Source organism: Molothrus ater, chromosome 6 (assembly GCF_012460135.2).
Source record: "Molothrus ater isolate BHLD 08-10-18 breed brown headed cowbird chromosome 6, BPBGC_Mater_1.1, whole genome shotgun sequence".
NCBI classification, from domain to species: Eukaryota; Metazoa; Chordata; class Aves; order Passeriformes; family Icteridae; genus Molothrus; species Molothrus ater.
The window spans coordinates 20,980,753-21,006,042 of NC_050483.2; the positions used below are offsets into that span (position 1 = coordinate 20,980,753).

Consider the following 25,290-nt stretch of genomic DNA (forward strand, 5'->3'; position numbering starts at 1 on the left):
AGTTCTGATTAGGAAGTGTGTCCTTAAGAAATTAAATACCAGAATCTGAAGTTGAATTATCGTTAGCAAGACAGAGTTCTATAATTAGTAGGAATAGTTTAATATTATACCTACATTTGTTGTGTAACAGAGGTTATAAACTTTAGTTGGTGAGCTAATCAGTCATGTGTCACTGTGTCACTTGAGTGCAAGCAGACTGAAGACACGTAGTCATAATGAGAAGTTTTTTCCTTGTTTTCATTCTCCAAAGATAGAGTTATTTGTCTTATTTTGGACAGCTTAAGAGGTTTAAGAGTTAAATATTTCTAATCTGAAATTAATAAGTACTGGAGAAGTATTAGAAGTCAATTCTTCAGCCATATAGCCTATGCCCTTAAGTTCAATAGGGTATGAAGAATAAAAGAAAAAGTAGTTTATGTTTAATTTAGCTTGCTACAAAAGAAGCCTTTACTTCCTTTTCAACATATTAGAAGTGTTAATATCTCTGAGTCATTCAGCACCTATTTCTCTCTGATTTTTTCCTTTCTATGTCCCCATCTTTTCCCTAATTTCAGCACATATCCAATGAAGTGACATATTGATAAAAAGGTCAAGACATCTGCCTCCAGCTCCTGGGTAAATATGTCAAAGAAAATAACACTACAGAAAGTCCAAATGGCACAATAAAAACTTCTTGCCATGGAAGACACTCATTATACAGTGTATCATATAAACTCTATCTGGAAAAACTTTTATTGGTATGTCAAACATTTGATGTGACTTTTTTAATGTGGGTGTAAAAAAAATTTCATACTTCTTTAATGTGCTTATAATTTAAAATTAGAGAGATGAAAACACAGATTTTACAGTAATCTGTCTTAACTTTGAAATGGATGCATGGACGGGATAAAAGATGGAAAACATGAAGTTGCCTTCATTCAAAAATTATTGCCAAATATTTACATAACCACCAATATTTAGGCAATTAAACTACCTTAAAACGGTGGGGTTTTGTGGTTTTTTTTTTCATTTGTCAAAAGGTCATAAAACAACTGATTTTCCTTCCATAGGCCATCTTAATTGACTGTAGATGTACTAGAATTTTTTTAAAAGGCTCTCTTTAAAAGTTATGTGTGTGCTGAATAAAAATATTGTCCAGTAAGCAATTTTTGAGGCAGTTCCATCTGAGAAACTTATGTTTGATTTTGGGCTTGATTTTTACTTTAATCTTAGATAGGCATACAAACAAACAAAGTATATTTTCATTCATATTTGTTCATTTTATGCTAGGGTATTAGCAACCAAAGATGATATCCCTTCCATATGCCAACTCTTATCAAGCATCTCAGCATCACAGCACCTCAACTGTGCTATTTGAAAAAGAAAAGAATTATGATATTAAGATACTTTAACAACTTTAGATATTATTTGAAGTGTAAATTGTTTCAAATCGATCACAAATGTACTGCAGCAACTATGAATGTTACCTCTCTTGTTGTTCAGTATCTCCTATTCTCCTTTCTAGTAAAAACATGTACAAACAAGTTACCTGGGCTGCTTTTTGTAGAAGGCAACACACCACAAACATATCACATTTTTAGCATGCAACACAGCACAAACTCAAAAACTCAGGGCATATATTTTCCCTTTCTGACATGAATATTGTATCATGCTCCTTAAAACTAAGCACAGAAACTTGGGCTAAATTTGATGTGGTGAAGAGAATGAAACATTCGTTAAGCAAGTAAAACAAAACAACAACCCACCATCAAAGAGAAATTTCCTGGTTTGACTAAATTAGGACAGATTTCAGAGAGATCTCAGTGCTGGAGCTGGACACCAGCAAAATACAGAGTACTATAAAAAGTTCCAAAAAACTGCAAATTTTACCAGTAAAGACCTGCTGCTGTAGAGCAGCAGGAGAGTTGGTTCATCCATTCACTGGTACACCTCAATGCAATGTACACTGTTTAGTGGGGCCACAAAACCTCTGTTTCCCAAGAATTGCATCTGTGTAATCAGATTTTATCCTTCTGCACAAACACAGACACAGAGTGAGTCTTACTATAATCTGTTCCAGTTCTAAAAGAGTGAAATAGTTGCTAAATAAAACTTAGTGTTGATTTTTTTAATTGCTTGTTGCAGTTTGTGTTCAGGTAAACAAATTCACTGGAAATATTTTCTATTTAGAAACATCTTCTCCAGAAATGGAGTATGGACTATTAGATTATTTGGCCTACAAACTACAAACTGTTTATACTGTGCTGTTTTTTTCTTTTTTGTAAAGGAATTGAATATTGTGGTTTTATTAGTATTAATTTGCAAGGCCTTTCCCTCTGGCTACAGTATTAATACAGAAAATAAAGTGCTACTTTGTGTATAAACAGTTTTCAAAGTCTAAAATACATTTCAGAATTAGAGAAAAAAAAATCTTATTTTTTCACTTAAAAGCTGGCTAAGTTATCTTTAAGAAAATTCTTTCCATACTAGGCCATGTCTGGCTTTGTAACCATTACTTTTGATAACTGTTTGCATTCAAAGTAACTAAAAAATTACTTGAAATTAAGCAGTCAGTCACTATTAGTTACATCATAACACTGCTTTTCCAGCGATATTTGGTATCTTTGAATTTACTTGTTTCAGCTCAGCATAAGATGCAAATTTGACTACAATGCAAACCAGTACAAGAGCTATATAAGTATTACATAAAAACAAGAGGCATGTTTTTAATTGGAATTGGTTTCAACACTTTGAATGGTTGTACACAAATTTACTAGGGTCAAGGATGTGTGCATGTCTGAATTGTTTAAACCAATAGAGGCCACAACAAAGTATGACTTGGGGAAAGCCCAAACGCTAAACTTCGTTCAACCCTCAAAAGAACAGCGAAAATTATCAAGCAAAGTGAATTAGTATTAGAAGAATTAAAAAAGAATATAATCATGGCATGCTACTTTAACAGAATAACTCTTCTGTGAATAGGTTGTGGAGACAGAGCTTACCCAATTTTTAAACAAGGTTTCAATGGTTGAGGCTTGAGGTGCACTGACAATTTCAAAAACCCCATCGCATTTGTATACTCCATACTAATCTCCAAGAAAGGATTTTAATCTTCAGGGTTGTCAATTGATACCTTTTCACCAGCACAAAAGTCATCACGAAAGAAGGGCAATTACAGATCTACTGAATCTAATCAAAGAGAGAAAACTGGAAGTCAGCAAAGGAAGTTCATGTTGTGAGCATGAACAGAGGGCATCTCCTTCCTCTGCACCAAGCCTGTTCTGCACGCTCCAGCATTTCAAGATTCTAAACAGAGGATTTTCTTCTTTTTCCATCACAGAGAAACTACTATGGAAAGACCTTTCTTTGATTTGTGGCATCTGTTTGGTCTTTGTTCCTGCCTTCCCAAATTGGATAAAACCAGTAAAAAACGTCATTCTTGGGTGCCACTGAATTTAAAGACCCTTTTATTTTTTTAGGCAGATTTCAAATTAGCTGAAATTTGATAAACATGAGCAAGGCCAAACATGAAATCTTCTCCATATAGGATCCGCTCTTACACACAGCTTCCAAAATTCCAGCATTCCAAGGGAAATAGCAACAAGCATAGCCATAATGCACATTTGCTGACACTCAAAAATGTCCTTTTCCGCTTCAAATTCCAACAATTCAACAGCTCTCAAAAGAGTTATTGACGAAGCCTCAAATTAGCTGTAAAAGTTCATCCCATCACAGGCCTTTTCAAGTGTATTCTGAACTGAATTATTAGCAGATGGGATTTGAATTTCGGCATTTGTAAAATAATTCAGCACTGTGAACAAAGGGTTCTCTGAGGATTTCTTCAGTTTTTCTTATTAACCTCTCTCAGTAGAGGTAAAGAAAAAAATTCTTGCATCATCTGAAAGTTTTTTTTTCCCTTTTATATACTTACTGCAGTGGTGACCATACGGTTACAGTCCTGTCATTTTAATCTCTTTTTACTCTCCAGTGTTTGTGTGTGCTATTGAATTGCTGCCATACATCACCCCAGAGGAAGGGTTGTGTTTCAGTTCTGGATAATGGATTTGCTGTACCATAATAGTTTTTTACAGCAATTTACCTTATCAGCACAGCCCTTAAACACTGACCCTTTCTGAAATTCAAGACTTTTAGATGGTATCAGCTTGTTACATCCATTTCTACTATTAATTGCTTCAGTTTAATAGTTTTACTTAATGTAACTTGAACATGAAGAATGAAAGAAAGCTATTAAAATGTGATACTCGCTGGTGCCCATATGGAATAGAGATTCACTCATTTACAGGTTTCACCATATTTCCTTTTCCAACCATTCCCCGTTGTCCAAGCCCTCTGAGGACTTATAAAGACCTTTTATGTTTACCTACAGCCTGACTACCAAGACTTCCTGGAATCAAGACACATTTTGAAGTTGGTCCCAACTGCTCTGGTATTTGCAATGAAAGCACTCAGCAGAACAGCTGGTTTTACTTATGTTTTCAGTCTTCCTTTTGCAGTTCTCCTAGGGAAGACCTACTGACTAAAGGGAAAGAAATGAAAAAAAATTCTCTTCTCTCAGAAAAGTACATAGGCATCCAAAGACAGAAAAGAAAATATTGTTGAGAAAGGGAGAAAAATTAGCAACAAAAATATATCTGAGAATTCAGAGGTCACTGGATCCAACTTCTTGCTGCAAGCAAATATAGTCATAACTATCAGAAGCTGTCAAGCATTGTGCTAATAATTCTCCCTTTTCCCAGAAAGTTAGCTCTTTTCTAGCTAGGCTATACAATACTTAAAATACTCCATCAAAACGTATTCATGCCTAATTTCTCCATTTGCCTCTCTGCCAGCCCCAGATTTTAATGGATTCTTCCTGCTCTGGCACTTGTGTTTTCATGCATTTAGAGAAAATAAACACAGTCCCCTCTCACTTCTCATTTTTCTATGTTAATTATGTCATCCTCTTCCAGACCTCCCTCATAAAGGAAGCCATTACTCCTCTGAGTATTGTAGATGCTACTGTTTACTGTAATTTGAAGTCATCACCTGAATATGGAACTAATAAAAGAGACCGTCACAGTATATATTTATGACCAAATTTTTATTTTCTCTACCTCTGCTAGAAATTCCTTGTTCACTGCCTGGAAGAGTTTAAGATTCAATTTGCCTTGGGTGATCTTGTAATGACTGAGCCCCACTTAAAGAACTGACAATTTTCAAAGTTGCTGTTCTATCATACATGCTGATATTAGATGTGAAAAGAGGAAAAAAAAAAAAACCCGAACAGAAAAAGATAATAAATCAGACTATAAAAAACCAGTAGAATTTCAAAACATTTATACCCTTAAAATACATAAATAGTCATACTTAAGTATATAACTTTCATGCTGACTTCTGGAAAATTATGTCTGGACTTCTCTATATGTCAAGCAATGTATTCCTACCTCAGATGGCAAAGTAATCTTTGTCTACCTCTACAATAACTGAAGAGTAATCTGGTAAATGGAAAAGAAATATTGGATAACAATTACCTGGCTCAGATAATATTCAAAAGATGACTCTAAGAATATTAAAAATATCCCTAAATTAGGATTCTTTTAAATTGTGTTATAAAAATAGTACTGTACTATGAAATAAAAGTTCTCTTCAACAAAGAGAGGAAAGTTGATCAGCTACCGTTACAGCCAATAATTGTTGCAAGAGAAAAAGCACATGATTCATGAATTAAGAGAGATGTGAATCACTAGGCTGTGCTCTTTAGGACCATTTTGGCTAAAAGAAGGTAATTTTATGCATTTTGAGCTGTTTTTGCGAAATGTATTTTAGGATAGCATGGACATCCCTAATGGACAGATATTTGAATAAGATGACCATCAAAGCAGCATATCACAAATAACACAAGGTTCATTTTCTTGTCTGTGCAGACGTAACAAAAAGCGAAACCTAGAAATGCATTTATGTAAAATTTCCTCCAATTACAAAACCCCCACCTCAGTTAAGCACCTCTGACATAAAGTGGTTGGGAAAGCTTTAAGCCATGCTTTGCATGTCTCCAAGACTCCTAATAAAAGAATTTTAAAAACAAAGGAGCCCCTTGAAGGAGAAAGCAGATAAAATCTCAAGTAAATAATGCAATCATAATAAAAAAGAGAATATTTATGAGTTATCTCAGAAACTCCTTCCTCAAATGTATTAATTGCATCAGGTTTTTCAATCCCTGTACTTCCTAAGTTCAAAGTTTTGTTAACAAAATTAAGCCAAGTATTACACAGAACCAAGTGAGTAGTACCAATAGATGACACTGAAGGAAGATTCAAACCGAAGAAGACAAGCCTTTAAATAAAATTTAAATCTGATCCTGTAGGGGCCTGCCATCATTCCAATGTATGGCTGTGCATCTGAGATGAGCATTCTTTGCACGTCTCACACCTATTACGCATGGACAAGGGCAGTCCCTCCTCCCTAGTCTGCACGAGACACAGAAAGAAACAAGGCGCAGGAAGCCACTGGGAAGCTGCCAGATCTCTGCCATTGTATCCACAGTTTTGCTTTGAATCAACTTAGAGTGTTTAGTACGTTCCAGTTTTGCTTGGAAAAGGGAAGATGGCATGAGTATTTTTCTGATCAAATCTTTTAAATGAAAGACAAAGTGGGATGGGCAGAGAAGGCTGCTCGTGATCTGAAAATGAAAGTAAGGGGAATGTACTTCCTTGACCTGTAAATGGCATAAAAAGAATCCTTTTTTTTTTTTTGTTCTCTGGTTAAAACCAAAGGAACTGAGCAGTCAGTGACTCCATTTTTGCCATTTTATGTAACACATGGTCTTACAAATGTAGTACTTGTTTTCAGACCAAACAAAAAAAATGTGAAACACAACAAAGATATTGCAAAGAATATATAATTATATTATTATATAAATGCTCATTTTCCTGTACTTTTTCTCCTTCTTCAGTAAAAAGAAGTATCAGCAAAACATGTATTTATTAAAACTGCAACTCATCGTCAGATTACATATATATATCACTGATATGTTTCTTTGCCTAATTTTTGGTAAATTAAGGGGTGCAGACTACAGAAAGAAGCCTTTTCTGAGAAATAATATTCAGAAGAATGATCTGGAGCTACATTACCAGCTTTGACAGAGACTAATATATTCCATGATGTACTCCTGCTTGTTCAGAAGCAAAACCACATCTCAAATTTTGAAAATAAGATATACTGCTTTTCCTTTTCTAACTCCTTCCCAGCTGTGTAATCAAGTACTGTCACAGCATTGAACAGTTTCAATATGGTCCAACCAGCACAGCGAAGGTTCTTTCCCTCAGGGAGCAGCAAATCCACACTGGAGCTTTTTTCAGGCACATTTCCAGACTGCTTGCTGTCCAAATCCTGGTTTGGATCTCTTAAGTGGCAACAGGATTTCCTTCCTGACCTTGAAACTACTCAGTCACTTTGGACTGAGAAGCAGTCAGGATAAATTTTGGGTGACAAAGGCCCACCCTTCCCGAGCAGTACTAGGCCAGTGCCTCGGATCATTTGGAGAGTGAAACACTAATACAGTTATAGCTTCATCTTCCTGTTGCTGTTCTACAACTTTGCTTTGCCAGCTACTGACACAAAGCAAGATATTTCTCCCAGTTCTTCAAAGTTGTTTAATGAGTGATGAAAGTTGGTAATAGAAATAATTGTTATGTATACTGCTCCAAAACTGACAGAAGAAACACCTACGAGTATTATAATTCCATACTCTTTTCCAGAAATAGAGACATAGAAGAAGGATGTTTAACTGTGCACAACTATCATCTTCCTTTCAGTATAATAATGGTTGTGTATCTCTATAATTAAAGATAATTATAGACTATAAAATTTGTACAGCGATTAACCAAAAACAAGATGATGCTCTGTGCTGCCAAGACAAAGACATCTATCACTGAAATTTCTCCCTCTTGTATTTGGAATTTCCCCCCATTCTATTTCTGTTGCCTTCAACATTACAGTATATCTGCAACTCAAAAAAAAAAATCCCTGATTTTCAAGGTGCCATGTTAAATCTGAGTTGCTCCATTATTTTAACCTTAATAGAATAGTGAAATGAGACTTTTACAATTATACTTTAGCCAAAGAAGCACATTTATCTCTAATACTAAGAATGTGTTGAATGTACCTCCTGTAATAATAAATACTATAATCCTTACAGATATGCTCTTCACTAATGCCATTGCAGATACTCTCATTATTAATTCTACATGCCTAATCCCTTTCTGAATACCTGATTTCTGTAATTTCTATAATTGTATAGATTACTCAGGCTAGCTATACACCAAATATAATGGTATTTCCTTCTTAATGCTATTTCTCCATTCACTTTAACATCCATTACTAGCATGGCACGCTTATTTCCTCTGATGTGAGTTTTTCAAGAGACATTTTGGATATATTCCTTTGAGGAAAAAAAACCCAGACTTACTATCAAGGTTTTCCATGTAGTGACAAGAACATGTACAAATGAGCTTACTATTTAACAAGGAATAATTTGGAACTCTGAAACATCCTGCTCTATGTTAAGTACCTGCATTATAAATACTTTACATCTGCAAGGAGATGAAATATAAAGCCCAAGGTACCAAAGGGAAGATTTCAGAAAGCAACAAAAGACACAAGCACACAAACTGTATTGCCACCAAAATTTCTACGTATTTTTGTTGAATGAAATGTAATGCAATTTGCCTTTTTTTTTTTGTAAAATCTAAATTTACCTATATATTTTGTTGAAAAGAACATCATGAAGTGAGGCTAGAAGATCAACAGTTACCCTACCTTCTGTTTGTATTGAGGGTTAAAATCCGTGACCTACAATTGGTTTTCATGTATAATCAAACAACATTTCCTCTGTATAACATAACAACAGATATGCAACTGTTGTCATGAATTTCAATTTGGAATCATATTTATTTTTCTTTGGCAGGAAGCATTAGGAATTTCTCATTTTCTCTAGGGCTGTTTGGCCTAAATTCAAAGGATTTTTTGGATGCACTGTCATGATGAAAGTGCTTCATTTATATTTACATTTCCAGGCCCTCCATGGAGAATGCTATTGAACATTTCATTCATTCCATTTTCACTGGAAAAGTGCACACTGCCTGTTTTTCTCTTCTATGACTGGAAAAGAAAAAATATACTATTTAGTGATTTATCTATTTTCCTTACCGATTTGTTGAACAACTTTTATCTAATGGATCAGTCAGAATTTTCTGTTCCTGCTATTTGTGGGTTTACCCTCTTGTACACAAGACTTACTCCATAGGTCTTATGGCACTGCATCCTCATTGAAATAATAAAAGCAGAAAAAATTCTAATTTCAGTGCAGGAATTACTCATTAACATCCTGTGGTTACTTTGTTAAAGCAAAGTTCTTTCTTCTTTGTTTCTAATTCTTCATAACAGCACTTATTTGAAGGGATCAGAAATACTACTGAAACACATTAGCAAACTGCATGTGCAAAAAAAAATACTGTTGGTGACATGTTTGTCCATTTTGACTCCCAGAAAAAAAAAATCAGTGGATGAAGTTACTGAAAACACTTTTAAGGGAATAAAATTCCATTTGCTTTCACTTTGACTGAAGAAAGGAAGAGAAAATTCTAAGTTTATGTCAAAATTAAGCAAACTCAATTGCTTTTTTCAAGATGAAGGTTGAAAAGGGTCACTCATTTCACACTGCTATCTCTTGAACTTCTCAAAAACAAAACAAATGTGGCTGCACTCCAAGAAGCTCAAGCAGTCATCCAAGAAACTGACAGTATCTTTCAGGAATGAAAAATGACTGTCAGCATGAGAGACAGTTCTTCGTTTGCCTGTCATTATTTACTTCTAAGGTCTGCCTAGTCTGGGGAGATGTCAAGGGAGCAGCTGTCAGACTGAAGGCAAAAGAACTGGGAAAACAACCTAAACTTATATTTGAATCATGATTGATCATAACCTGTACTATGCAATAAGATAAGTATAATGAGGCAAAACAAAAAAGAAGGAGTTGTGCTTACTCAGTTAAAATATTAGCAGTAGTATAGGCTAATAGTTTAATTTATAGTTGCTTGGAAATATCCCACAGAAATGAAGTCTCACTGAGAAATAATGATCAGCTGAATTTCTCTTAAAGTATATAATAAACAATAAAAAAGCCCTTATTTATATTTGTAACCAGTTTGGTTTTCTGCACCTTTTGCCAAAGAGGAACAAAGCTTGAGAATTACTTGAACATGCTTATCAAATTTTCATTTTTTTCTACAATTCATCTCAAAGTATCTAATAAATAATCAGTAAGTATAACATTCATTTTTAAAGCTGAGAGCAGTAGGGGGCTCTTGTAACACACTTCACAAACCCACTAACAAAATCCAGTGGTGAGCTAAGAAAGTGTTAGGCTTTTCTAGCTCAGTCTAGGAGTGACTGCACCTTTTATTCAGATTGTTTTTGTCTGAGCTATCACTTAATGATGTATCACTTCCTTCAGAGTGGAGCTGACTTCAGTTTATCAACTTAGTTGATTTGTGCCATCTAAAATTGATCAGGCTTCTGTTATCTGAGATTCTAAACTGATGGCTAATTCAAATAGTACACAGATGAAGAATTTTGTATTCCTAAAATAAATCTGGCGTATCAGAAATTTGGTTTTTGCACATACACAAAATACATTCAGATATTTTGAAAAAATCTTTAGAGCCATGATATAACTGTTGAATGTTGTTTTTTTGGCATAATAATTTTTATGGGTTTGTATTTGACAACTTTCTGCACCACTGAAGAAATGTAAGTGAAGTAGAATTATTCATTTGCAAACATCATGATTTCTTTTTTCATTAGATTAGTAAAACATGAAGATTTCAAAGACAAAATTAAAATTTCTTCTGAAATTAAGTGTAAATATCTCAAAGCTTTAAATAAAAAGCTAAATTAAGAACTAAAAATATTATAAAAATATAGCTCATGATTTACCTGTTCCTGTGTCGTACCACCAATTCCATTTGCTTCTTTTTCCTGCATCTAGGTTTCTCTCTCTCTCTCTCTAAAGAAATATACATCCTTTTCTTTGTCTTGCTTCACAAGAGCATATACAGGCTACATTACCAGAATGTCAGACAATTTTTCACCTTGTAAAGGTGATGTAAGGGTGGTGCAGCTTTATTGATACACTGCACACATTATTGAGTATGTGCAAAGATAATAGGTTGATTATTCACAAAATTTGTTAACAAAGTCCGTTTTGTGTAGTAGGTTGTGCTGGCTTTGGCTGGGGTGGAGTTAATTTCCCAGTAGCATGTTCTGATAGCATGGGGCTGGTTTAGATTCCTACAATGTAAGTATAGCTTGTTATTACCAGAACCAGCTTGTTATTGCCAGAACTATTCTGAGCTTGCACAGTTTCACTGCAATAAGCCAGTAGCCAACAGTTTTTCTCCCTTCAGGAATTATTTTGGAAATCACAAGGTGTATATATAAGCATAATACAGTTTAGCCTACCAGTAGAAAAGCAGGACTATTGTTTTCATTTTGTTTCTACGACAGGTTTTGGTGCAATTTTAAGGTTCTCTTACAATTGACCCGCAACAGATGAACACTTGCTCGTATGTACCAAACAAGGAAAATAAATATTTAATGTCCAGACAGTTTATCAATGATGCAACCAACAAACAGCCACTCTCAGTATGGTTCTAACCAGTAAATGCTGTTATCTCTAGGAGATTAGTCTTGGTAGCATCATCAACATTTAAGCAGATAATTTGTCTGCCAAATGCATCGGGATAAATCACTTGGATTGGATCAGAAGTGAAATATTATCTCAAAAAATCTAACTGGCTGTTCCCAGGGATTAAAATATATTAGAAAACATCCTAAATTTTAGGTATAAATGCTGATATTACACTTCCTGTATGTTTCAGGCTCCATATTAAAAGGAATCATGCCTATCATTGTAAGTTTTCAGAAAGACAAAGTAATAACAAATGAGAAGTTAGTTAATTTTTTTTCCTTAAAACCTTTGAGTGCAAAGCATTGCATGTACACAGTTCACCAGGGGGTCTGGGGAAAAAAAAAAAAAAAAAAAAATCTTTCTCCCCTAAACCTGCCAGCCACTCAAAAAACCATACAATACTGAGACTGCTGTCTTCTTTGCTTATTTATTCTGCTTAATTTGACAATGGAACAACTCTGATTTGTAAATAGTATCTGGCTTTTGCTTTTCTTGTGTTACCCTAATCTCTCTGATCTTTCGGTGAGGCTTTTACTGACATCACCCCTTTTCATTTTACTCTTCTTGACCTAAAAAGCAGCATAAGTGAAGTTTGCTAGAATTTTTGTATTTAGTAAAATAGTTTTTCTTATGAGCTCAGTAGCAACACACTATGTAGCACAGGAGAAAATTTCTCAAGAGTTAAAACTGAATTTTATGAATGTTTTTCTACAGTAGCAAACAAGACTTACACCTGTCTTGTAAAAAATCAGGCTCCTCTTCAATAGCCTCTGTCTGAGAAACAAAAGTTCTCCTAAGGGTAGGGCTCTGGAGCTCAGCAAGTCTTATCAGGGAATAAACTCCACTGTCAGCTCTTCCTTCAATTTTTCATTTCAAAAGCAGTATTATCCCTCTTGGTAAAAACAAAGCACAAGGAACTACTGAAAAACATTTCTCATGCACTAGTTCTTCAGAGCCAGACAGCATGTTTTACAAAAAAAATATCTTTGCTACCATATCCTTTCTTGTTTTATTCTTCAAGCTTTCATTTTAAGTTTTATTTCTGCAATCTTCTGTAAACATGATTTCCACAAGTTTATTTTTTGGTGAAGGTCCTCTGCGCACACCCCAATCCAAAAATTCAAGAGATGGGACAGTCTAATCTATTAGTACATATAAAGATCCTATTATTCCTGTAGAATTTCAACCATGAATTTGCCAATTTGTCAATAAATTGACAGATAGCAATTCTTCCCCTTACATGTACTTACTTGCTTCTACCATCCCATTCATCAGGTTTCTTTGAACCTTCCTGTACATGTGGCAGACTTCTCTGGGTTTGTAGCCTATTTCTTCAACCTGGACTTTCTAGATATATAGTGTTTTATTCCTTCTTTTTTTTTAATCTGAAGAAGAACATCCATGTCTCAGTTTACTAAGTTACTTTGATGAAGTGGATTTAGGCTGGTATGAAGATTTCCTTTAATAAAGGACTATTATACACAGTGATAATGCATCTCTCTTCCTACGCTGTACATAAGCAAATGCTTGGGGCAGTTTTCTGAGAGTAGAAGTCAAAACATTTGGGGGATGGGATCCCCATAACAAAACCAGGGTGTTCCATCTGCAGTCCTTTCTTGCCTTGAACTAGCAACTATAACAGAATTGCCAACTGTAAGCTGAACAATCATTTAGATTGGGAAAGTCCAACTGCAGCAAGCCCAATGAGCCACATTTACATTCAACAAATGCTGAATAATTTATGGATAAGCATACATAAATTATTACATGTTCAAAAAGAACATGCAAATGCTTTTAAATGTGTTTTGGGGGGTTTTATTCTATGTGAAGTAATCACTTTTTGTGTTTTAGCAGCAAAAAAAAAATGCACAAAAAAAACCACAGCAAAAGGTAAATCCTATAATGACATGATGGCAAGTATAATGACTTCTTTGGAAAATATCAAGCATCTGATAGCATTTAATATTTATCGTCTGGGAAGTATTACACAAAACAGGAATAACTGTCAGTAAAGACATGGAGCTAATGCTCCATAAAGCATGTCTGATTTGTTCTGTAAAGCTTAAATATTTTTCAGGAAAGTCTTGTTGGGTTTTGTTTTCTAAAGAGAGCAAATATAGCACAGATGCAAACATCAATTACTCCATCCAAACAGAACAAAAGGTTACAAAGGTTACTTTCCCTTAGTGAAAACATAACACCTACTGTGAACAGAGGTGAAGATAAAAAGATTTCATTCTGTATTTGTAGTATAATATATCTCCATCATCATTGCATCAACAGAATTTTATATTTCTGCATGATCCACCACCACTTAATGTCACTGGTTACTCTTTCAGTCCATTTTATACATCTGATGTGCCCTCTAGCTACATGTATTGGAAAGAGAGACTTTTGTACTTTGTTGGCCATTCAGACAGCTGCTTATGAAAATGAAATAGAATTGAAAAAAGAAATGTTTGGAATACCATGATAGAATGCCTATGAGATGGAGGAGTAGTTAATGACATTGAAATTTAGTCAGTATGGTACCAAAGCTTCTTTGAATTGTTCTTTAAAGTGTTCTTTAGGGCCTAGGAGGACAATAACACCAGCAAAATAGAAGGCATAATGAAGAATTACAAAAAATACCACTCTCACCCTGAATGACATCTTCTCTATCCATCCTCTTTTTTGCTGCTGATTCATAACATGCACTGAGGAGTAACAAATATACATTTGCTCTGGCTTGGCAGAAAGGGCACAAAGAGTGCATGAAGTCAGAGCTTGCTGCTCATATTTCTGATCTTTTCCAGGTCTCTGGCTAAATGTTTCCATGGAAGCTTGAGAAGTGTCTCAAAATGGACTAATACAATGAAAGGGAAACAAAAGTTGCTTTCTTTTATATTTTCTATTTTTCATATAGGAAATATAAATTAGGTGTTCACCATTTTTACACCACTATTTTTACCAATTATTTTACTAAGATATTAGCATTAAAAATATGTACAGTAATTGGAGCATGAAACGTGGGCATTTATCCAAGTTAACAATATTTGAAACAGGAAATCATTTAAGTACTTTCTAATGGAGATGCCAGGAGTATGAAGCGCATGTAAAATCCCATATTTTCTTAAGTGATAGCTTTGTCTCATAGTAATCTCAAACAGAACTACTCCCCTAGGAAAAACCACAGCATCCTCAAATGGATTTCTTTGACACCCACATTTCTGAAGTTACTTTAAATTTTTGACCCTTTTCTTTTTTTTTTCTTTCAAACCAAACCATCTAAAGCTCACAGAAACGCAGTTGTCTCAAGTTGAGAAAAAACAAGAGAGGGATATAAGAATATCTAATAGCTAGGATTATACCTGCATTGAGATGTCTGTCTCCTATAATTCAGACCAGGACATTAGAACAGACTACTCTTTATCTCCAGAACAGTTAGAGTAATAGTTTTGGTCAGCTCTTTCATTTAATGCTGCTCTCCACACCCAAAAGAGTATTCCTACCAACTGTGTCCTAAGACGTAAAAATATAGTCTGTCCTTGCATTGTTATTGACTCATTCAAAGCTCACAGGCTGATCGAAAAGAGCTGCTGCAGACCATTACAGAAAGTGCTACCAATCTTTACTACTCTGGGCTCAGCCAAGGAGCTTTCCAAAAATTATACCCTCAGAGCCTTGAGACAGCTTGTGGAAGCTCTCTCATTCTGTTACTGAGACATTTTGGCTGTGTTCTGGAGAACAGAAGCGATCCATTTTCAGGTTCATGGTGTGCAGCAGCAGGGACATTTAAAGCCACACTGATGCTCTGATTCATCCCAGATGTGTTTAGGGTGACAGTAGCTGTATTTTTCACATTGCCTGATAACATTCACAGATTACTCTAGCCACAGCCCCCCACCCAAGACTTAGGATGTGTGCATATCTAGTAGAAATCAATGCAGACTTTAATGTGATCTAAGCTTATGTAGGTGACAGCAACAGAACTTGGGTGACTGTTCAATAAAATGTCTGCTTAATAAAACAATTCATAGCATTTAATTATTTTGTGCTAATCACCTTGTGAAATTTCAGGTTTCCTATTTTACTGCACCTTTGCCTTTCTCTGTGCAAGATGAGCTAGAGAACTATGTGCTTTATTTATCAATCATGTTCTTTATTTGTACTCATATTAGCCAACTGTTGGCGATTTACCATGTATTTTTAGCTACATCACCTAGTAAAGAAAACTTCTTCACCAGAATTTATTTTACTATTTCAAATGATGTTAAGTAGCTGATATTTTTCATAAACCTGTATTTTCACTTGCCTTTCTTTTCCTTTCCTACTAGTCTCATTACAGTGGGAGTCAATGTGAGAAAACATATGGCTGCTTCAGGTGGACGTATGTGATCATAGCCATACCATAAGTAACAGCATTGTTTTCTTAAATAGCAAGGCAGGTTACCTTAAAGAAATATAATATACACATACACAGATAACCAGAATGACTGAGAATTAGCACAGACATTTTTGATAGCGGACAGTTCTATCTTCCAAAGGAACAAAATAGAATTAGGTAGCAAACATGAGTGAGTGACTATGTGTGTGGTGGATAGGATATTGGTAAATTAATATTCCAGAACTCTGAATAGATTTGGAATTGAATTTAGTGAAGAAATTAGTTTAGTTTTATTTTAGCCAAATAGCATTATCCAAACTTAATTACTCTTCCCCAATTCTTGAAGTATTTCCATTTGCAGAAGTGACAATTCTCTAACAAAATTGGCAATGAATACCAGAACTGAAGTGATACATCATCTTTATGACATCGATATTTAGATTATTTAGACAGACATATACATATAAATCACAGCCTGGCATCTTATCTTTGAGGGAAGCAGATCTGCTAGAAAAACAACTGCGCACAGCAAATGTAAAACTACACTACCAAATATTTACCTTAATTTTTTATGAGAAAAATAATAATAACATTTACTATGGCCGCAACAGAAATGCATATTAGAGCTGGAATTTATTTTCAGGTACAATGCAGTTTCCAGAGATGAAAAAGAGCTAAAATTCTTTGTATCCATTTTTCACACCACAGATACAACTTTAGCATATGAATTCTGTACCTTTGCTCAACAAACAACAAATGTGGGATACACTTGGTAAGAATCACTAGAGTATCCCGGCTTCTTTTAATAAAGCAGTTTGGAACATTTATCAAACAGAAGAATTGTAACAGAATGAAACTTCAACAAAGAGAAGGATTGTCAGGATGCCAGTAAAACAGCAGCAACAAAGAAGAACCCAACAGCGGGTTTGATATCAATACCTCAAAAATAGGGAAATTCAAACACCACTTTTTAGAACTGGGGAGAAGAGCAGCTCTCTTACACCTCTTTGGTACATCAGGTTCAAGTACTGTAAGACATCTATCAAAATTTTCCTCCAAAACAAGATCACTTCATCACCTGTTTGGTCTTGGCACACACCTCACTTCCAAACCCAGCTGCAACCTTTCAGCTGACACCCAGTGCATGGACAGCTGCTCCCTGTGTTAGGGCCAAGCTGCCAGCTGTGTGACAGCAGCCCTGCACCTCTGCAGCAGCCAAGACAAGTAACAAATGGAAACAAGAGAAAACTCTCTAGCAAAGCAGCATCCCTGAGTCTGCACCAAGAAAACTTCCCTCTGTTTAGCAGAAAAATAGTCCATAACAAGTATATACAAAATCAAACTGTTTCCCTACTTTTCAGTCACCTATGAGAGCTTTTACTTCCTTGGCCTAAAATATCTCAGGACCATATAACAATAAGGGCTTAAGAGCTAAACAGTCCTTCAAGCCTGTCTGCAAAACCAAGAGCGCTCCAATCTGGGCAAATCCAAATTTGGAATTGCTGTTCTGACATTTTAAAAGACAGTCATGGAGAATCACAGGGGATAACATGTTTAATTTCTTCATCTTCAGAAGCTGTTTGTATGTAAATATATCAAAGCTCTAAGGACACAAGTGGGGGGTCGGGGGGAAAATGACATTTGCCAACACTTAAGATATAACTTAAGAAGCTTCAGCTTGGTATCAACCATGCCGTATCTACCACAAATATTTTAAATGCCAAGACCATAAACTGGTGATGTACAGGACATATCTTATTCCTGTTCCAAAGAGACTAGGATGACAAAATAATTTTGTAGTAATTTTACTGTCAGCCAGATCTGAAGTCTGAAAACTGAAAACCTATAAATGAGTCAGTAGAGCTTTTAATTTTTGTGAATAAAGTTGTATTTAACATGTGATTCATGGCATAAATAACATTGTATTAAGTTGATGAGGATGAAAATATCTAAGAAATGCAAATACTTAATAGAAATAAAGAATATAAATACTAGAAATAAAGTAAATTTAATTTAAGCACTAAAAAAACTTCATTTAATATACATGATGGTTTATGACAACTAGATTGAACTGCACGGGGCTTTTGATGTATTCTAATCAAAGCCTTCTTTTAATCTTTCACTTTCTTCCCTGGGTGTGTGGAAGTAGCTCAGACACCCAATAATATTAGCCGTACTTTCTCACAGTCATTAATGCTTGATACATTTCAAATCAATTTTTAATAAGCCCAGTACCTCAGCAGTCTGAGAAAGACTGAAAAAAATGATGTCTGGCTCAAAACAACTACGGGACGTGTGGGAGGGGGCAGATCAAGTTCAGCAAAGGTGGAATAGTGCTCTGCCCCAGCCCCCATCCCCTTTGGAGCCGCTAGTGCAGCTGTCAGTCACTAGCACACTGGAAGCAAGGTCCCACCCCTGCCCTGAAGGCCCAGTATTGCCCAAGCGTGGCCGTCAGAGCAGAAGCACCTCCTGAGGAAGGATGGCCACGGGAGGCCAGAGCAGATAGAAACACAAAGATTGCCCAAAGATGCACCTGGCTGTGTCCCTTATTACCGGGGCTTTGGAGGAAGCATTCTCCTAATTATTTTCCATCATAGCTGGGCCTTTTGATGATTTAACCAGAAAAAGAGCTTCTTGTGACTGGACACTGGTACATGAGGAAGTCCTAAAGCTACTGGCTTTTGAGACAGGAATATATGAAGCTCTTGGCCCCATTCATCCAGATGACCCTTTGCAGGTTGAGTGGGGTTTTGTTGTCCATGGGCTGTCAATTCATGTGTGGCAGCATGGACCAGAGGATCCTACTCATCCAATCCAATTTCACTCACACAGCTTTAAGGATGCTGAAAAGCAAGACTGTAAAAGAAAAAGGATGTGTGGTGAAATCGACCCTACAAGAAGCAGCAAAATTGTAGGAGAGCAGACAATAATACTGAGAGGCCCCTTTAAGGTCCTTAAGACAAGGATTTTGGGCACACCACCCTCTTTTGGGGTGGCACAAAGGGAGACTGTCAGGAAGTGGTATGCTCAGATAGAGCATTATAGCCACATTCACAGAGGGGAGTTGTTTACTCTCCCCAACCCCACCCGCCTCAAAAGGGAGTTTTTAAAAGGAGATATTAGGTAGCTAAGATTTGCTAGACTAAAAACAGCAGAAGAAACTGAGAAATGTTACTAAATTAGCAGTAAATTCACAACATCTTTTACAGTAATTCTTTTGTTCTTCAAGCTGGCCCTAGAAACCAAAATGTTAATCTCAGTAGCCTATCAAAAGCTTGCATATAAGTTTCTTTCTCTGTATCACAAAAAATGTCTGCTAGAATGAAGCTGTATAAAGTTGTGTAGTTGAGACTCCAATAACAACCTAAGCTATATGAGAGTGCTCCTATGCAGAATGTACACAGAAGTGTTTGCTTGGGTGCACACACTACAAATTCCTCACCTTCAGACAGTAATTGAAACTGATGAAACATCAAAGATTTATAACTACTTGAAACACCATCACTTCTGCCCCAAAGGAAAAAGCTAACCTCAGGCCTTCAACCTCCCAAATTAATAACCAGTCCTTAGAACTTAAGGTCTTTATTAGGTCTTCAAATCTAATGTTCTTACTGTACCTCCTATGGTTTCCTCACAAATTTGCTTAAATAGGAAGAATTATTTAATTCCTAACAATAAACTTGGACCAAAATAAAAGAAAAACATTGTGCACATTTACAAGTATGCGTCAATACATTAGCAGCAAGGAAACATATTATTATTACAAAATGCATGCCTGAAATTACAAGGCTTCAAAAGCATTTTTATTTCAAATCAGCTCTTAAAGAGTGTGATTTGCCTAACATGTTATTAGGACCTCTTCAGATGAAAGGAGAAAAATGGATTAATAACAAAGAGCATACTGATTGAAATCTAATTTCTATTATCACAGCTAAATGATGTTTTTGCATGCAGGCTGAAGCTGTGTATTTTGAGATATGCAGCCCCCTAACACAATGTCACTCATTTCTGTGCTCTTACTTTGTCACTCATTTCTGTGCTCTTACTTAGAGCCGTTTCCTGTTGAATTGAAAATAACAGTGCCTCAAGTAACTACACAGCATAAAATGCTTCCAGTTAGAAGCCAAGTCTCTAACTGGAGAAAATAATTAAATCAATCATTCCCAAACAATGTTTTCAGCTGAAGAATAATATCCACATGAAACCTCTTTAAAACATTATGTACCTGGATTATTATCAGCACTACTCAGATGATTATTTTTTCACCCCCCAAATCACACAGCAATAAAACTCCTAACAGAATTTCTATTCTATCAAATAATGATTAAAAAAAACAAACACACAGAACAAACTGAATCAGGCAGAACTCAAGCAAATGAAAGATATTAAGGCAGTACAAAAACAAAACTTATCATGAGCTGCCCCAGGTTCACAGATCCTCAATGTACTGCCAAATACTTAAAAATCCTGTAAACTGATCTGGAAGTTGGGAGTTAACCCAGAAGTGAAGCACTCTAAGCAAGACAAGCCTTTTAAAAGCACAGAGGACTCCAGCCCCAACACCATCTTCCAGGCCTTCAGAGTTCCTAGGAGCTACTTCTAGCACCAAAACACCCCAACTAGGGGCACAGGCCAATTTCTAACTTGCAGGCTTTGTGGCATACAGCTTCCATGAGAGAACTGTGTTTAATTAGCTACCAGTGAAAAAGCACTGTTATTCCTAAAGGTTATCAGGAAGCCAGTTGGGATGAAAGGCTGAGGACACAGATTTTAGTTTCCACTAATCTGCATTTTCTGATGTGAAAAAAAAAAAACTTGCAAAATGTAGATCAGTTCTCACCAGTACTGACACCACCCTGTGGCTGCCAGAATTCCTTTGATTGCTGCATGTGCTGAAAATCAAAGACTTGCAGCACGTGTGTTTAGTTATCTTGTTAGCTCCTAGACTGAGGGGGGGTGTAAATAAATTAGTACTGCATGCAGCACAGCTTTTGCTAACCTTTTACAACAACAGGGACTAGGAGTCTTCCAAAACGAAGAGAGAAGGACCAGGCTTCAAAAAATGGCAATAGCAGAAAATGTAAATGATGGGATGTCACATATGGAAAGCTGAGGCTTCCTGATCAGCTATAGCCAGTAGCTCTGCAGTCATTTTAGGCCAGCTGCAACCTAACTCTTAGTCTGCACAATAAAATGGTACTAAGACATTTAATTTTTTATTTCAAATTGATGGCTTCTATCACAAAATCTAATGAGCATATCAAATAAAAGACTTCATCTTCCCAACATAATGAAGAAAAATATATTGTTTTCCCTAACAATGAAAACCTTGATCTTAAATCCTCTGATCATGACACTGAAAGTATTTATGAATCAGAAAAAAAACTATCTAGATGTTGATAAAGGGATGCCCAGTGCTTTTATTTTTCTGTCAGTCTAATCCTCTAGGAAGCTACAAACATCTGCGTCAACTGCTCAGCTAAAACAAGAATTTTGACAGTACATCTTGAACTTTTTGTCCAGACACCCATTTCGCAGCTTCTTCTTGTCATTTTTTCAGTAGAGAGCACAGACACACTGCTTTTGCATCCCAGTTTGAGAATCCCCACCTACAGTTGAACACAGTCAAACCACTTGTTCCTTCAATTAATTTATTTGTGAAAATACCATCTTATATTAGGTAATTTACTTTTAGAGTAGTTGGAAAGTTCACCTGAACAAAGACAAGTTGGCTGGCTGTGTGTCAGACCTTACATTTAAGTTCTGACTAGTCACTAGATATGGCACATCACCTCAGCCGGTGACATCTCTTCTACTCATGGACTGGAGCATTTCTAAAAACAGTGACAGAAATCATACTGAAAACACTGAAAACCAGGATGTTCAAAGTCCTCTTTCTGTGTGAGTGCATGACTATTTGGATGACAGATATTCAGTCTCCTAACACTGGAGCCCATGAATTGTCCCCACAAATGTCCATGCACAGAAAAGACCAAGACAACGCCTTGAACAAAGCTGAATCAATTAGCCTTTCAAAAGTCAAACAAATAACAGAGATCCAACATGAACCTCAAGAACTGTGCCTTTATCAGGCAGGAAATGCTTATGGCAATGAAATCAAACATCAACAGGAGAAAAGTTAAGTCTGTTGTTCCACTAGCAATACCAGAAACCATGCTACTACTGAGCAGGCGACATTGTTCCACACATATCGCCCTGGGAAAGAGCAAACGGACTTTTTAGCCTCCCTTTCTGTACTAGTGCATTAAGTCAGAGGTGGTCATTAATACTACTTAGCATCTCCTTCAAACTGAAAATTTTAATCAGATTTTACACTTCTCTCAGCCACTGTGTCGTTGTGTTTTTGCAGTTCCTACCAGAAAAGGTCACAATACTGCTATTTTGGGGGGAAGTTAACGCATAAAGGCACTTATTTAGTGCCAGATCATTTTGCTGAGCAGGTAGGCCCTGTATAATTTTTTTTTCAGAGCTTTGCTTAACAATTATGATGGATTTTAACTTGTGCTGCTATGAACCTGCCTATGAGAAGCTTAGAAATGATTAGAAGAACCTGATGAATATTAATGTGCAAAGTAAAACAAGGGGATAAAAATACCTTTCAAAAGGTATTACCTCAGACAATCTGCCACTGTACCTTAGCTGCTGCTGTGATTAAAAAAATACATTAAGAAACATCTCTAACCAATGGTTTCTTTGCTAAAATCAAATAATAATCACTACCTAAATTGAAGAAATTATCAGGGTTACAGACAAACTTTAACTTACATATTGTTCAGAAGACCCAAGAGAGCATCAGTCTGTTTTCTTTCTCAATCAATAAATAATCACAATTTCTTGCAATAAAGAATTGATTTCTGAAAGACAAAAACAAATAATAAAAAAAAATATAAGTGAGGTCAAATTATTCACAGTTTGTTTTTTGGTTTTTTTTTTGTAGCCACAATGTGACAATAAATTGAAAATACATTACCACAGCTGGGAAATTTACAGGAACAATTTCATTAAAAACCCTGCATAATTAAATCTTCATTTGTAAGGTGAAGCAAAATCTTAATATTTTTTAATACTCAAGATATGTTTAATGTATAGGTTAGTGTTACTTGAGCTGCAGGGAGTTCAATATTTCTGTTTTATTCTGTATCACCAGGAACAAAGGTTTTATTTTCAAGAAGAAAGTATTCTCAATTTCTACCAAAAATGCTTTTCACAAATAGTCTAACAGAAAATGGAATCGTGTCCAAAAAAACCCTAATATTTTTCTTATGTAAAAAAATATCAGATTTTCCTTGAATATTAATGGGAAAAGGATCTGAAGAAAATCCTGCATATTATATCCCAGCATACATTCCTTTATCCCTTTCAATATGTATTAATGAGAACACATGAAAAAAAGAAACAGGTAGGCTGAATAATAGACTCTTGCAGTAAAATCAATTTAAGAGTGGAATAGGCTGGCAAGAAAATGAAGACTACTCTATACATATATACATGTGAATATATGCTCTATATACAGTTCATTTCTACTGCTCTGACAGAAGCTTAAGAGGGCATAACTTTGCTTCTAGTAGGAAATTATACTGATTTTAAAAAATCAGTACCTGTAAACAAACGCTAGTTAGCAAGTCTTGTTTCTTATCCTAAAATAGCAAAACATTATAAGATTTCCATCAGTGTTGTGGAACTTGCTATCAACAGGGAATTCAAGCATTTTTGACAAGTGAATGTATTTTTTCAGATTCCTGAATATTTTCAACTGAATAACTAAATTATTGGGTTTTTTTCTTTACTGTTTGTGACCCCTGTGAACCAGTACTCAGCCATCCTACAGATAAGGACACTAAACAAAATAAGGAAAAAATTACTTAGAAGCTTTTAGTAATTTTTAACCTTTCAAGACAGAGAAGTATTATTATTACTTTACTAAAATTATTACTGAGGGTAATATTTTCAGTGAGAGAATATGTTAGGTTATGTCTACTGAGTCCACACACACTCTAAAGCCTCATCAAATTCTTACAAAGAAATAAGGGATGGCATGCAGGTGCTCATGGAATGAGTGCTGGTAGCATAATACAGCTTTCCAGTTTTGTCAGCATTTTATGGAACAGTAATTCTGACATCCTGCATTTATCTAACCATAAAGAAACACAGACTGGCTACAAGCAACTTGATTTAGTGGAAGTTGTCCCTGCCCACAACATAGGGGTTGAACCAGATGACCTTTAAAAGTGCCCTTCCGATTCAGCCTATTCTAGGATTCCTTTATTCCCAATAGCTCCTTGCCTGGTTTGACAACTTCCAGTTGTTCAAAAGTCATGTATGGGTTCACAGAGAGTAAACAAATGCACGAAGCAGTAAAATTATCTTTCCATGTAAAACTTAGGCATGTGTAGCCTTTCCCTCACTATCTCTTAGAAGAAAAAATTTCAAAAGATTTATTAATGTGCAGCTCACCTACTTTGACTCTCATAGAAATGCCTCCACAGGACCAACTAAAAGATAACTTATTCCTGCTTAACAATGCTGCCTCTCTGCCTTGGATAATGTAGTGAAGCTTTGTTTCACACTCTTGTGTGTGGCCACATAATATTAGGATTGCCACCTAAGAGTATAAGTGTAATTTTGACCTGCAGTGACCACACAGAAATGTCTAGCCCCTGGTACCATCTGCTTATTGTGAATATACTGAGTATGTATGTAAAGATCACCTTAGTTGAAATATTAGAAATTTGAGTGAGGGAAAATGAAATTAAACCAGAGAAATGTAAAATTTGGGGAAAAAAATCCATTTACTGACATTTAAGAAGTCATTGGTATGGCACTTCACAGAAGATAATTCAGAGAAGAGGAAGATTATAATGGTTTTATGAAGAAATAAAAATATGAAGTCCTCTAAAATAGTTTGTCTCACAGTCCATGCTCAAGTAGTGACCAAAATTATCGCTATTAAACACGAAGCGCTGAAACCAATTATCTTCTCATGCAAAAACATTTTATGTTTCAATAATCACTACTGAAAGTTTAACACTGTGAGTTTAGGAGGAAAAAGCAGTAAGAGAAGAAAGGGAATTAAGGTGAGATACTCTAAATATGAAACCACATTTAATCAGCATGATGCAATATTGATGTAATTATAAAATTTTATACAAACATTAGTCAAGGGCTTTATAATTAGTGC

General features: G+C 35.6%; 1 protein-coding gene across 6 annotated transcripts in view; it reads right to left on the minus strand.

Moving 5' to 3' along the window:
- LRRC4C (leucine rich repeat containing 4C) overlaps nucleotides 1-25,290 on the minus strand; it is a 484,097-nt gene that overhangs the window by 259,658 nt on the left and 199,149 nt on the right. For all 6 annotated transcript variants that reach the window (XM_036385102.2, XM_036385097.2, XM_036385100.2 and 3 more), the window contains exon 2: nucleotides 22,878-22,966. The gene's annotated coding sequence lies outside the window, so the exon portion shown is untranslated. The remainder of the gene's footprint in view (nucleotides 1-22,877; nucleotides 22,967-25,290) is intronic.